A 12,748-nucleotide genomic window follows, 5' to 3' on the forward strand; every position below is an offset into this window, starting at 1 on the left:
GTTAACATAACATTATTAATTAAGATGTAATATATTAGTTATTGTTTGTGTTGTTGTTTCTTTCTTTTCTTTGAAATCATGTATAACAATGCTTGTATTTATCAATGCCACACGATTTTGTAACCCCTTTGTAAGGCAAAAGCTATAGCAAATAAATGTTGATTGATAGATTGATATTTTATGCATAAAACATGCATTTTTATAAAATTATATTTTAAAAAAATGATCGAAAGAGATGTAATATAGATGATTAACTTTCCTTTGAGCAACTTGTACTGGAATTTGTTAGCTAGATTTATGTACGGTACTTGCATTTGGAATGTATTTACCAAAAGCTGTACATTTTTGAATATTTTGAGTAACATTATTAAAATGGTCTGTTTATTTTAATTTTCCCTGCTCTAGTGAATTTTTTACAAAAAAAAATTATCCTCAAAAGTGACAGGAATAAAATTATTTCTTAAAACTATGTTCATTGCACCTAGGTAAGTTCACATTTGTAACTACGTTTTTCAAATTTTCACTGGAAGAGGGTGCTTAAGTGTAGCAGCATCTGATTTAGGCAGGAAGCATGTAGTAAGAGTAGAGGCAGCAATAGACATAGACATCTATCCTTGCACCTCTCCTACCTCAAAATTTAAGGAAGTATCATCATAAAAGGAAAAAATGATCTGTGATTTTTGTGTTGAGAACATGTATGTTATACTTTCATCAGTGTTAATGCATTTAATATACATTATTGTGTTCAGTTTGTGAGTCATTCATTCAAAAGAAAGTTACTGTACAATTCTGCATCATCACATAACTACAAGAACTTAAATTAAGAAATTTTGTCTTTTTTTTTTTAATTTCCTCTTGATGAAATCTATTTTTATATATATATAATCATGATATATATGATATATAAAATATGATATATATAATTTATTGCAAAGGTTAAAAATATATATACATTTTTAACCTTTGCAAATATTTCTGTGAAATATGATATATATCATATTTCACAGAAATATTTGCAAAGGTTAAAAATTTCTCTCAAATTATGAAAAAAGGGATTGTTAGTAGAGCAATCTGTAACAAAACAATTAAAGTAATATATTTCAAGAGGTAATATTTCAAAGAAACATTTTGGAAGTAGATGGAAAGTAACATTAATAAGATTTTTAAAATACTTTCAACATATGCATGGTTAGATTTTATATTGGAAACAATAAAGTAGATTATACCAGTATTTGGGTGAAGGGACAGATTAAATGATGATAACACCATTTTGCTAGTTTCAGTCAATTGCATAATTTAGATCACATATTCTTAATAATTAAATTACATTTTTTTAATTTAGTATTTCCAAAATGGAAATTATTGAATGTGAAGTTAATAAATGTTTGCAATACAAATATACTTTTTACACATACATAGTAAATTATTTTAATGAAAGGTTATCACACAAGAAATTATTAATGCCTTATTTATTCCCTAAAATGCATTTTGGACCTTGTTATTAATGGCCCTCATTATGTGTAAAAAGTATATTTGTGTTATATATTATTTTTAAAAAATGAATTAAAGGCTAATTAATAAATGAAGTTAGTGTTTTGTGTTTTTGGTGCAGGTCTATAGGCAATGATATCATGGATTTGTTTGCTAAAATGAATTTTTATGGTCATTTGAAAGATATTTGTGGGCTTTCACAAATTTTTATATAAAATACAATGGAATGAATTCATAGCAAAGTAAGAAAGATAAATTTCCTGTAAAAGTTGAGGGGGAAATTTGATGACACCACAAATCCAAACAAATATGTCTACAAAGGCCTCATCCAGAAACAATGTTGCCACAAACAAAATTTCCCTTTTATTTATAAGATTTAAATAAAATTTAATGCTTTTAGCACCCTTTACTATGGAAAGGTGTCTGCTATAATTGGATACTATGGATCTGCTATAATTGGGCATTGAGAGACATTGACTTCCCAGAGAGAAATTTACCTTGGCTCTAAGTAAATAAATTATTTGAAAATTTGCATTTTTTTAAAAATAAATATAATATAATGTTCTTTTTTTAATAAAGCAAAGAAGAAGAATTATTGTTAATCATTTTATATTACAATAGCACATAAAAAAACAAATTATGAGATGATATCTGGGCCCAGGAAATTTTATCCCATTATTTAAACCCTTTCATCGGCCCTATATAGAGTAATGAAATATAAATGAACTATAATGCAGACATAAAATTGATTTTAAAAAACAATTTTTATTCATAAAATATAATTCAGATATGGATACATTTATAAATATCTAGTGTTACATGTTATAATTACATTTATTTTGTGACAGAAAAATTATGCCATCAAATGTTTTTAAAAAATATATTGTTTCAATTAAAATATATTTAAATAAAAAAAATTAAATCTAAAGAATCCCATCAAATAAACTATGAAATAATATGAGTAAATTATTATGAATGATAAAGATAGAATTAACTTTTCAGTAATCTTTTTTTAATATTGCAGTTTATTATAGATTTATAGTAATTTTTAGGTGCTCTACATGTTGATAAAAAAGAAAGAGTGCTAAAATTCAGCTTTTCAATATAAAATAGACTATAATTTCTTTTTCTTGACTTTAAGAATGGACTTTGTGGAATGAAGATCTTATGGACTTGGGACTTTTTTGAACTCAGTAGTTCAGTTTCAATATAAATCATTTGGACACATTTTAACAATGAAAAACATACCAGATCATTAATAAAGTGAAAAGACTACTGATTTATGTAGAACTAGCTATTTTCTTAGGATAACACTTAAGAAAATATCAAACAGGATCATAATAATCTTTAGCAGGGACAGATTCTCTGGGCTTGCTTAGCATGCACCACATGCTTAAGAGAAAGTTTTGACTGTCAATATATTTTTTATATGAGAACAAATATGCTAATAATAATTTATTCTAACATGTAAATTCTTATCATTTGTGTTTCCTTTTACATTGGCAGTTAGTAGCTAGTGCTAGCCATTTTAAATCAGTGCCATGCTTGTGGGAACTCAACCACATGCTCGTGTGGAGGTTCTCTGCAGCAAATAAATGCATACACATGACCTCATTTGAATCATTTAACACAGCCAGATTGTATCAAAAGCTTGCGGTACCCAGTCAGCATACATGTATTGTGTACAGGGGCAAATGGAGATTTTAGTTGAATACTTGACATTGGATCAGTGATTGTACACAATGATATGGTCATATTTAAAGATCTTGGGAATATAATTCATCATTAAGTATGTTTACAAATTTTGTTAATTTTTGAGAGGAATGGATATTGTTTCTGTTTCGTTAAATAAATTTAATATTGATATAAGAAATAGTGGATATTAGTATTGTTGTTTTATTCTTTCAGACTATGAATTTCAATAAGAATTTTTCTATAAATTGTAATAAAACATTTTTAATTTCTACAAATTCTTTCTTTGAATTATTAACATTTATATAAACTTATTTTAAAAGAGTTATAAGTTATTATTTATATTATATGTTTCTTCAATATTTTTTTTTTGTTGTTTTAGAGAGGCGAGCAGATCAAATAAGATTATATAATTTCTCAAAACTGAAAAAGGGCAGAAAATGGCTTAAAGTAAGATTTTACAGTTTTGATTGTTGTCATATATATAGTTTTATCTTTAGATGTCTTTAAGAATAAAATAATGTTTGTTTTATTTTCATCTTTTATTGTTTGAAGACAAAAAAAAATTGTTTTTGTAACTTAAAAGTTAAATGCAATTTTTAAGTTGATTGATGAATAGAATAAGCATTTATTTATAATCTTTTGAAGTTAATTTGTATGTTGAAATTTTAGCTTTAATATATTGTATTTCTTACAGATATATTATTAATTTAAAATTGAACCTGTCACCTGAAATTGTAGATTGGATACATTTATAAATATAAAATAGCAGATTAATAAAAAATTTATTAATCTACAATTTTAGATTTTTAAATGCATCCAGTCTACATGAAATTTGTGGATAATTGCCTACAGTTTTCATTTAGATTGAATACTAAAAAAATAGATAATCACAAAAAAGTATTTAGGCCCACAGCACTATTTCCAAGTTTGCAAACTTAGACTTTTTTTTTAGTACTACTTAAATTACACAATTTGATAAATTTAGGGCTAATCATACAGGAATGTATCTAAAAAGGCAGAAAAAAATTAATCACATAGAATTGTCATTGCAGACTGCATTTCAAGTCAAGACTTCAGCTGCTGACAATCTTTTAAAACACTGGTTCTGAGTACAGTCACATGGAAATTAAATAAATTTAGTATATTAACATATGAAAAGTAATATAGAAAATGTACATATGCTAAATGTAAGAACAACTAAAAAAATAAAAGTAAAATGAATATATGTGGGAGGGTGCCACAAATATAAATCTATATTAAAATGTAATCTAAAACAATTTAATTAAATCAATCAATTATTTATTATTAATATTACAATATAATACAATACAAATTGGTATTAACAAATAGAGAACAATTTCTCTGTTATGGGGGAATAGTACAAATGATTAAATTAAAAACAATTACAATTTAGCAAATTTAGAGTACAAAGGTACAAAAATAAGTCATACCTACTATAGGCATCGATTTGTGATTACGTACATAATGATCCATCTATATTTACAAGGCAACGAATACAAAAACTATCATTAGTTTTGATTTGTCGAATAGTGTTTTTCAGAAATTTTAACAAAATAATTATAAATTTTGTATAAGTTTGTTTTACTAATATTATTTAAACTTAGTTTGAAGTCGAGTGGTGAATTAGAATTACATATTTGAGATATTTTATGTCACGCAATCTAGAAAGTTCTTGACAATTATGAATTAGATGATATAGAATTACATAAGGTGCAATAGGATCTTGTTAAGTCAATATAAATATTATTAATAAAAAGAGAATATTTATTTAAATGGAGTTGAATTATTAATCACTTAACATTTTGACTAACTGTTTGTGACATATAAGATTGTAAGGGTAGAATTTGCAATAAATCAATATACTATAGATGATAAATACTTTGATATAATGAATTTTGATCTTTGTTTATTGCTTGCGAAATTGCAGAGTCCATTAGAAGTGAATAGCCGGATTACCAATCATTAATATTATCTTTAAATAATAACTCTGATACACCAAAAGTATTTAGAATTTGATTTAGCTTGTACTGCCATAGTTGTTTAAATTTCCAATTTTTACTTGGTTAATATTTTGTGATGTAGATATATTATAGTATTATCATTTTTAAATTTAATTCTGTAATAAAATTTTATTATGCGTTTCAATACGAAAGGGAAGAACCAAATCCGATTTACTTCATGCTGCAGAGCAAAGCCTGGAATAGTTCTTTTCAGTTTGAATAATTTGCATAAATAATAGATGTGAAGATATTCCAATTTATATATATATAGTCTAAACTCCATATTGGGCTTGCTTAATATATTATAGGAACGATTGTTGAGGTAAATAATTTAATGTGAATTTTCAAATTGGTTGTTTTCAACTTGGAACATTCAAATAGAAGATTATCTATGGCTTGCTTTGCTTTGATTTTTATTTTGTTAAAATGTGCTTTAAAGGATAAATTCCAATCAAACCTGACTCCCAAATAGTCTATTTCATTTACAGTTTGTAAAAGAGTATTTTCATGATATAATTTAGTGTTATTTTCGGATATTTTACAGTCAGAATATTATAACTTTTGTTTTGGTCAAATTTATTGTTAAATATAATGATTGAAGAAATTTATTGAGTTTATTAATTTTCCTTTGTAATGAAATCTTTGTTGGGGCCAGAAGCACAAGATCATCAGCAAAAAGAATATAATGTAAGACTATTTCCTATTACAATTCCATCAGTTGATTCAGTAAAGAGGCAATCAATACCTATAAGGTAAAAATTGAATAGATATGGAGAGAGAGGATCACCTTGAAGAATTCCATGGGATAAAGATAAAGTTTGAGAGCTATTATTGCCTTGTTGACAAGACTATGTCTTGTTTATAAAATTGTACTGCTGTTTTATATTACCAGCATAGAGGTATGAAGGAGTACATGTCAAGAATTAATATTTGGCACAGAGTATTAGGTGCTCAAATCATTTGCACATTAAAAGATCCAGACTTGTAGGTAGTCAGGGGACTGAGAACTGAGACAAAATAAAATACAAAATGGTGACCCTCTTCTAAAAACAGGCAAAACAGGCACCTCATCCCATCAAAGTCAGGTGGGGGAGAGTACCACCCAGAGTCATTCTAAAAAGTGAACTCTGACCTTAGGACTGAATACATAGTTTCTTCTGTGTTAAATAAAATTTGTAATCTAATTTTATAAATTTGGGAGTGCTTCAAATATGATGTTAAAATGGTTTTATGTCATTACAAGTGTTTTTTTTTTTAACATTAACTAGTATAGTAAAATCATGGGACCGATAAAAATTTGACATTATATTAGGGTTGTCATTACATCCAATGACGTTATAATCGGGTTAAACTGTGTATTGTTTGTGCAAAATAAAACAGTAATTTTGGACGATACAATAGCCATGATTATTTTTTTCAAAAATGGGAAATTTTTGTTACACATTGACAAAAATTCAACCTGGGCCGACATGCAATGGAAAGAAATTTTCAAATTGGGTAGGTTAATTTCATCGTGGACAACCTCATGGTCATGGCCGGCGAAGTTTGAATGATCGTGCCCAAAAGCAGTGATACCAAAGATTGGAGAATGAGAACAAGATCCGCCTTGAGTGTCAAAGTGATTCCACTTAGTAGTGAGTCTCTGAGACATAGTCTTGTCCCAAATACGGCTTTGCTGTTTTACTTGATTTATCTTGATATTATAGTTTGAGTATAGTTTTGAGATTGCTGAAGCAAATTGGATACTTCCGCCACAGGATTTATGATTGTGAACCAACAGAGGAATGCATATTGAATCAAATGCTTTTTGAATATCAATGAAGGAAGTGTATATTTTCCTGTGTTTTTTTAAAAGATATAGTTGAACTATCATTAATAAGGTAAAGATTGCAAATTTGGTTCCTTTATTTACAGTAAATGTGTATTGAAATTCAGCTTCTAATTCCATAGTTTTAGTCTGTAGCCTAAATTTGTTTGCAAGAAGTGAAGTAAGACATTTTCTTACAGTAGATAACAATGCTATTGGTCTATAGTTACTAGGAGAGGAATGATTGCTTTTTTTATAGATCATCATAAGAATGGCTGAGTTCCAGGAATCAGGGTAGAAATCAGATTTGTACATACTGTTAAATAAATTTAATATTTTTAATCTAGAATTGTGCAATAATATTTTTAAGAAATTGGTAGGAATATTGTCATTTCCTGGAGTTATTTTACTTTTTGATTTTTTAAAATGGCATCATCCAATTCAGTAATAGTAAAGTCAGAATCTAGAATATTATTGTAAACTTCTATATTTGTATTTAACAATAATTTCGTATGGATTTGTGGAAATCTATGATAAAACTGCTTCCAGATATTAAAATCTATTGTGACAGAACTTCCATTTAAATTTGATTTAGGCTGAAATCTTCGTATTGTATTCCAGAACAGTTTGCCATCATTATTATTTTTAATTAGGTTTAGTTCAATTTTGTGAAGATAATTTGACTTTTTAGTTTTAAGGAGATTATTATAGGTTCGTTTAGCTTTTTTATAGCTATTAAAGTTAAAATTAGTTGAATTTTCTCTGAATTTTTTAAATTCTGCTTGTTTTATCATTCTCATTCTTTAACAGTCAGAGTCAAACCATCCTTCTTTAGCTTTATTTTGAATATTTCTTTTATTTTTATTTATACATATGTAATTATTTAATATGCTTGTTATTAGATTGTATATTTTTTCATTATTAGTACTCATTATTTCCGGAATGGCAATGAAACAATTATCAATCTCTGTCCGATATTTTGAAATTTTATATTTTATTTTTGGACTATTATTGCATTGGTTGTTGGTTTCCTTTGCTGAAGATAGTCGAAATTTGGTTATTGTGGGAAAATGATCCGATGCATCCATTAACGTTGTTGTAAATTCCATGCAACAGTCCAGAAGTAAATCAGAACATAATGTAAGGTCGATTGTTGATTTCCCAAAGTGGGTTAGGCATGTATATTCCACAGGAAAGTCAGGTTTAATGCAATCATTCAGTATAAAAAGTTTGTATTCAGTTATGAGGTCTAATAATTTTTTCCCCAAATTGTTAACCTGTTTATCCTTAGATTTCCGACTATTATAAATTAAATGATTGGGTCCCTTATATTTTGAGTCCATTACTTTACCAATTCTGGAATTAAGGTCACCCAATATTATAATGTATGAAGTTATATAGTGCCATATATTAATAACTTTGAAGATTTCATTAACATTATCATCAGTGTTTTATTATTCTTATTTGATAATTTATTTCTAGTTATTGAGATGAGAAGTAGTATATAATTAATAATTTTTTTAACTTGGATTATTTTACAATGCTCCCTTTCAATAAACATAGACCACCACTCAGTTGTCCAGGACCTACTGATTTACTTGCTACTGCAGATTCTATTATAAATTTATTAGAGAAATTTGTAGTGTAAAACTTATCTGATGTTATCCAAGTTTCTGTCATGGCAATAATAACCGGATTATATTTAATATGCATAGAATTGACAAATGTAGTTTTGTATTTAAATCCTTTGCAATTTCAATTTACTATAGCAAAGGAGTGATTACTCTCAAAATTAAGTGAACTTTGTATATGACTTTGATTTGTAATATATCAGCTTCCCAAGTTTATCAAGTTGGAAAAAGGTAAAAAGGTATCTGCATATACCAGACTTTTCATATTAATATTATATGTAATTTTGTCATCTGTTATTAAGATGTCATTATGTAATTTGACTCAGGAATTTTGTTTTCGTATATCATGTCATGTTGAAAGTAAATTTTTTCGTCTAATTCTTGAGTTTTTAGTGAGATCTGGAGATATTTGAGTATCTCTCCAATCTTCAAGCTGATTTTGCAATTTCTTCCAAATAAAGGCAGAAAAGATCTGATTTTGAAGTTGATTATCGTTAAAAGTTATTCTTATGGTTATTTTTGGTAGTTTTGTTAATTGAACCACATCTAAAATATCTTCTCAAACTATATTATGGATATTTAGTAAAGAAATAATAAAATTATGAATTTCTTCTTTAGAAACAGTCCTCGAGTTAGGATAGTTATATATTATGATGTTATTACGATTGTAATCATTAATTAGAGAATAAATTGTGTGAGGTCCTTCTCAATCTGCATACTATCAATTTGTTATCGTAGATTTGTAATCTGTTCCTCCATTTTTGTTTGTTTTTCTTTAGTTTTGTGTAAATTTTCATGAATTAAATTCAATTCCTCCTTAATACTAGCAATTTGATTAAATAGTTTGTCATTAGATGTTTTTATAAGATTGGATATTTTATTCCATAAAACAGTAGATGAAGTGTCTAATAAATCATCCTAGTTATGTAGTAAGGTGCAAAATACAATTGGCTCACCTGAGGAATCTTCAATATTATGTTGATTTGACTTGTTAGTATTCCCAGTCTCCATGTAGGTGTCTTGTAGATTTTTATGTGATTGTAAATTAAAGTCTGTAATTAGTGGGGAACTTGTAGCAGAGTTATCGTTACGTTTATTCACTGGTTTGGCTCAGCTAAGTGGCGGTCTTCCCCACTTAATTGGAGAACGTTGCATTGCCAATAGTATTGGTCTTTTCTTATTATTATTGATTTTTTTAACTATTAATCTTCTTTAACAAGTCAAAAAGATGGTTAAATCAAATAGTTGATTTTAAAGTTATTGTCACAAATGAAGTGCGTAGAAAAGTTCACAAGCAGCCCTAAGAGTTGGGAATGCCCCCTGTAATCTAAAACAATTTTAAAAAATACAAATTAAGATTAGAAAGAAGGTTAAAATTATGATAGAGTAAATGTTAAATAACTAAAATAATTTTTTACCTTTGTAAAGTACAGTAGAACCTCGAAAACTTGGCTCTCGATAACCCGGCACTCCGGATAACTCGGCCACACCCTGGCAGGGCAAAAAATCCTTAGTTAATTAATTTTCATTATAGACAGCTTTATAAAAGTATAAAAGCTCTCATAAAGTATTTTTCTGAGGTCTGTCTTATCAGGTAAATTACTGTACACAGTGTATTCATTAATTTTCATTTTCATGTAGTAAAGGCTCTATGCCTTCATAAAGGACGTACTTTTCCTTTGTTTAAGGGTATTTGGGCAGTTTATTCTCTGTTATATTCTCAAGTAAACAATACATACAAGTACAGTACAGTATTTTCTGAGGAAACACTCATACTTATTCTTTTTTTAACCCCATTCCCGATAACCCGACATTTTCACAAACTCGGCCACCCTTCAGTCCACATTAGGCTGAGTTTTTGAGGTTCTACTGTATTGTCAAAATTAAAAATATTTTTTTTAATTAAAAGAATAAAATCAGTGATACAAAATGATGTAAAAATATTGTTAAACTGTAAAACAAAAGACATCTTAAAACTTTGAAGAAAAAGGATTAAAACCAATAAAAAAATAGTTACTGCATAAATCATTTAATTAAAAAATACTTATATAAATGAAACTAAATAAATGATAAAATGAAAATAAAAAGGGATAAAAATTTAAAATATTTTAAAAATGAATAAAATCAAGTATAAAAGTTATAAGATTGACTGTATAAAACCATACTGAGTGACTTTTTGCTATACTTTCATTAAAGTAAGAAAAGTCAAATTATTGTATAATATTACTGTTACACAATTATTTGATTTGGTAATATAATTTTTAATTGTTCACATAATTTTCTTTTAATAAGATCTGACAACTGATACTGACATAGTGAACAATGACAACAGACTTTGTATAATTATATTTTATTTGCAAATGTGTTTTCTCAGTCTGATTTTTAGTTGTCTTCTTGTTTCTCTGACATAAAAGAAGGTTGGTAATGTAATATATACATTCTCTTGCAGTTGCCAACCATCCTTCTTCAATATAAATCAGTGATAACATTTTCAAATTTCATTATTTTTTGATACAATTTTTAAAATTTCATGCATAATAATTCATTAAATAGTCTATTTGATTAATAAATGAAATAGCAGTTTTATCTTATAAATAATACTTCTATATTAAATATTATTTTAAAAATTATTTTGTTAAAGGGTGTATTAATTAGTGAATCTTCTGATTCTGGAGAAGATAGTGATCCAGTTAGTGAGCATGGACTTCAAGATATGTTAAAATATCATAAATTAATTAAAGCTGCTCAAGAAGAATATCATGCTGATACTGAGGTAATGAAATTTTTGGAATTTATTTTGAACATGAAAAATATGATTCTAATATTTTTGTTATTTTTTACAGTTAAAACATTATCAATATTATAGTGCAGGCTTACTGTCAAATCATGATAGATTTTATGAACATCAGAAACTTATGTTAGGAGGAAAGAAGAAGTTAAAAGATAAAAGAATAGAAAAGAAAAAATGTAAATTTTCATAATTCAGTTTAATCTAAATTTTTTTTTGTAATTATAGATTAATTAAGTAATGACATATATCAGAAAATTATACATATATGATAGTCTTTTTTAAAGATTGAATTATATTTTATTGAAGTGATTAAAATGTAAAAAGATGCAGACCTTTATAGAAATATACATATAAAATTACATTATTTTATAATTTTATAAAGTATACAAAACTATAAGACTGTCATTTTGTGTAATTTACAAGATAAATATTTTGTATAGTTTTTAGAAATTAATCAAAATTGTAATAAAAATAATTTAGATGTTTTATGCATAATTGATATTCCTTTGATAACTCAGACTTCCAGAGGAATTGATAAACAAGAGTATTATTATATTGGATAAATAATATATTCAATATCTTAAACTAATATCTCTGAAATCAAATAAGTAATAGTTACTAGCAATTAACAAATGTATTGCAGTATGTGTTATCTTCAAGTACAGTAGAATCATCTTATTGTAATAATGATATTATTAATTATTTAATGCTATTGGACTTAAATCCTAAAACATGTAAGTTGAAATATACTTATTAAACTTTGCTTATTGTAATTAGATTTTTTGGTTGTCATTATCTTAAAAGTAAGTAGGCATTTTAAAGCAGTCTTTTTGCACTATCAGTGTCATCCTGTAATAAGCTTTAATCATTTTTATTGTTATTTGCTCATAGTACAATAGTTTTAATTACTGGCATCTCTTATTTTAGTTACATGCTTACTGTTGTTAAAGAAGATATTCAAAAATTGGCAGACAGACAATACTGGAATATAGTAATAAGCCAACAACTACCAGATTACGTTTGGCTACTCTACTGCAATAAATTTTAATTAATTTTTAAATAATTTGTCACTAGAGGAAGGCATAAGATGTTGTATTTTATCAAATTTAATAATTATAATTAAATTAAATAATTTAGAATATTCTGGAAGAAAAGAATTGGCCCGGAGCAGGACTCGAACCTGCAACTGCCACTTGCCGTCTGGAAGAGGAGATTGGTTTGGATGCTCAGGTAGTGTTACTGGCAACACATCCACATTGTAAGCAGAGGTTGTTGTATGTTTGAGTTTTGCTCTGGACCGATTCTTTTCTTG

The 12,748-nt window shown here is 26.8% G+C and overlaps 1 long non-coding RNA gene across 1 annotated transcript; it reads left to right on the forward strand.

The window, feature by feature from the left end:
- Positions 1-1,482: 1,482 nt before the first annotated feature.
- Positions 1,483-11,619, forward strand: LOC111615194. Its single transcript, XR_002755042.1, has 4 exons — positions 1,483-1,999; positions 3,566-3,633; positions 11,287-11,418; positions 11,489-11,619. It is a non-coding gene; the product is annotated as an uncharacterized LOC111615194 (long non-coding RNA).
- The last annotated feature ends 1,129 nt before the right edge of the window (positions 11,620-12,748 follow it).

This window comes from Centruroides sculpturatus, unplaced genomic scaffold (genome assembly GCF_000671375.1).
Source record: "Centruroides sculpturatus isolate CEXI.00-Female unplaced genomic scaffold, Cexi_2.0 scaffold1566, whole genome shotgun sequence".
Classification (NCBI taxonomy): domain Eukaryota; kingdom Metazoa; phylum Arthropoda; class Arachnida; order Scorpiones; family Buthidae; genus Centruroides; species Centruroides sculpturatus.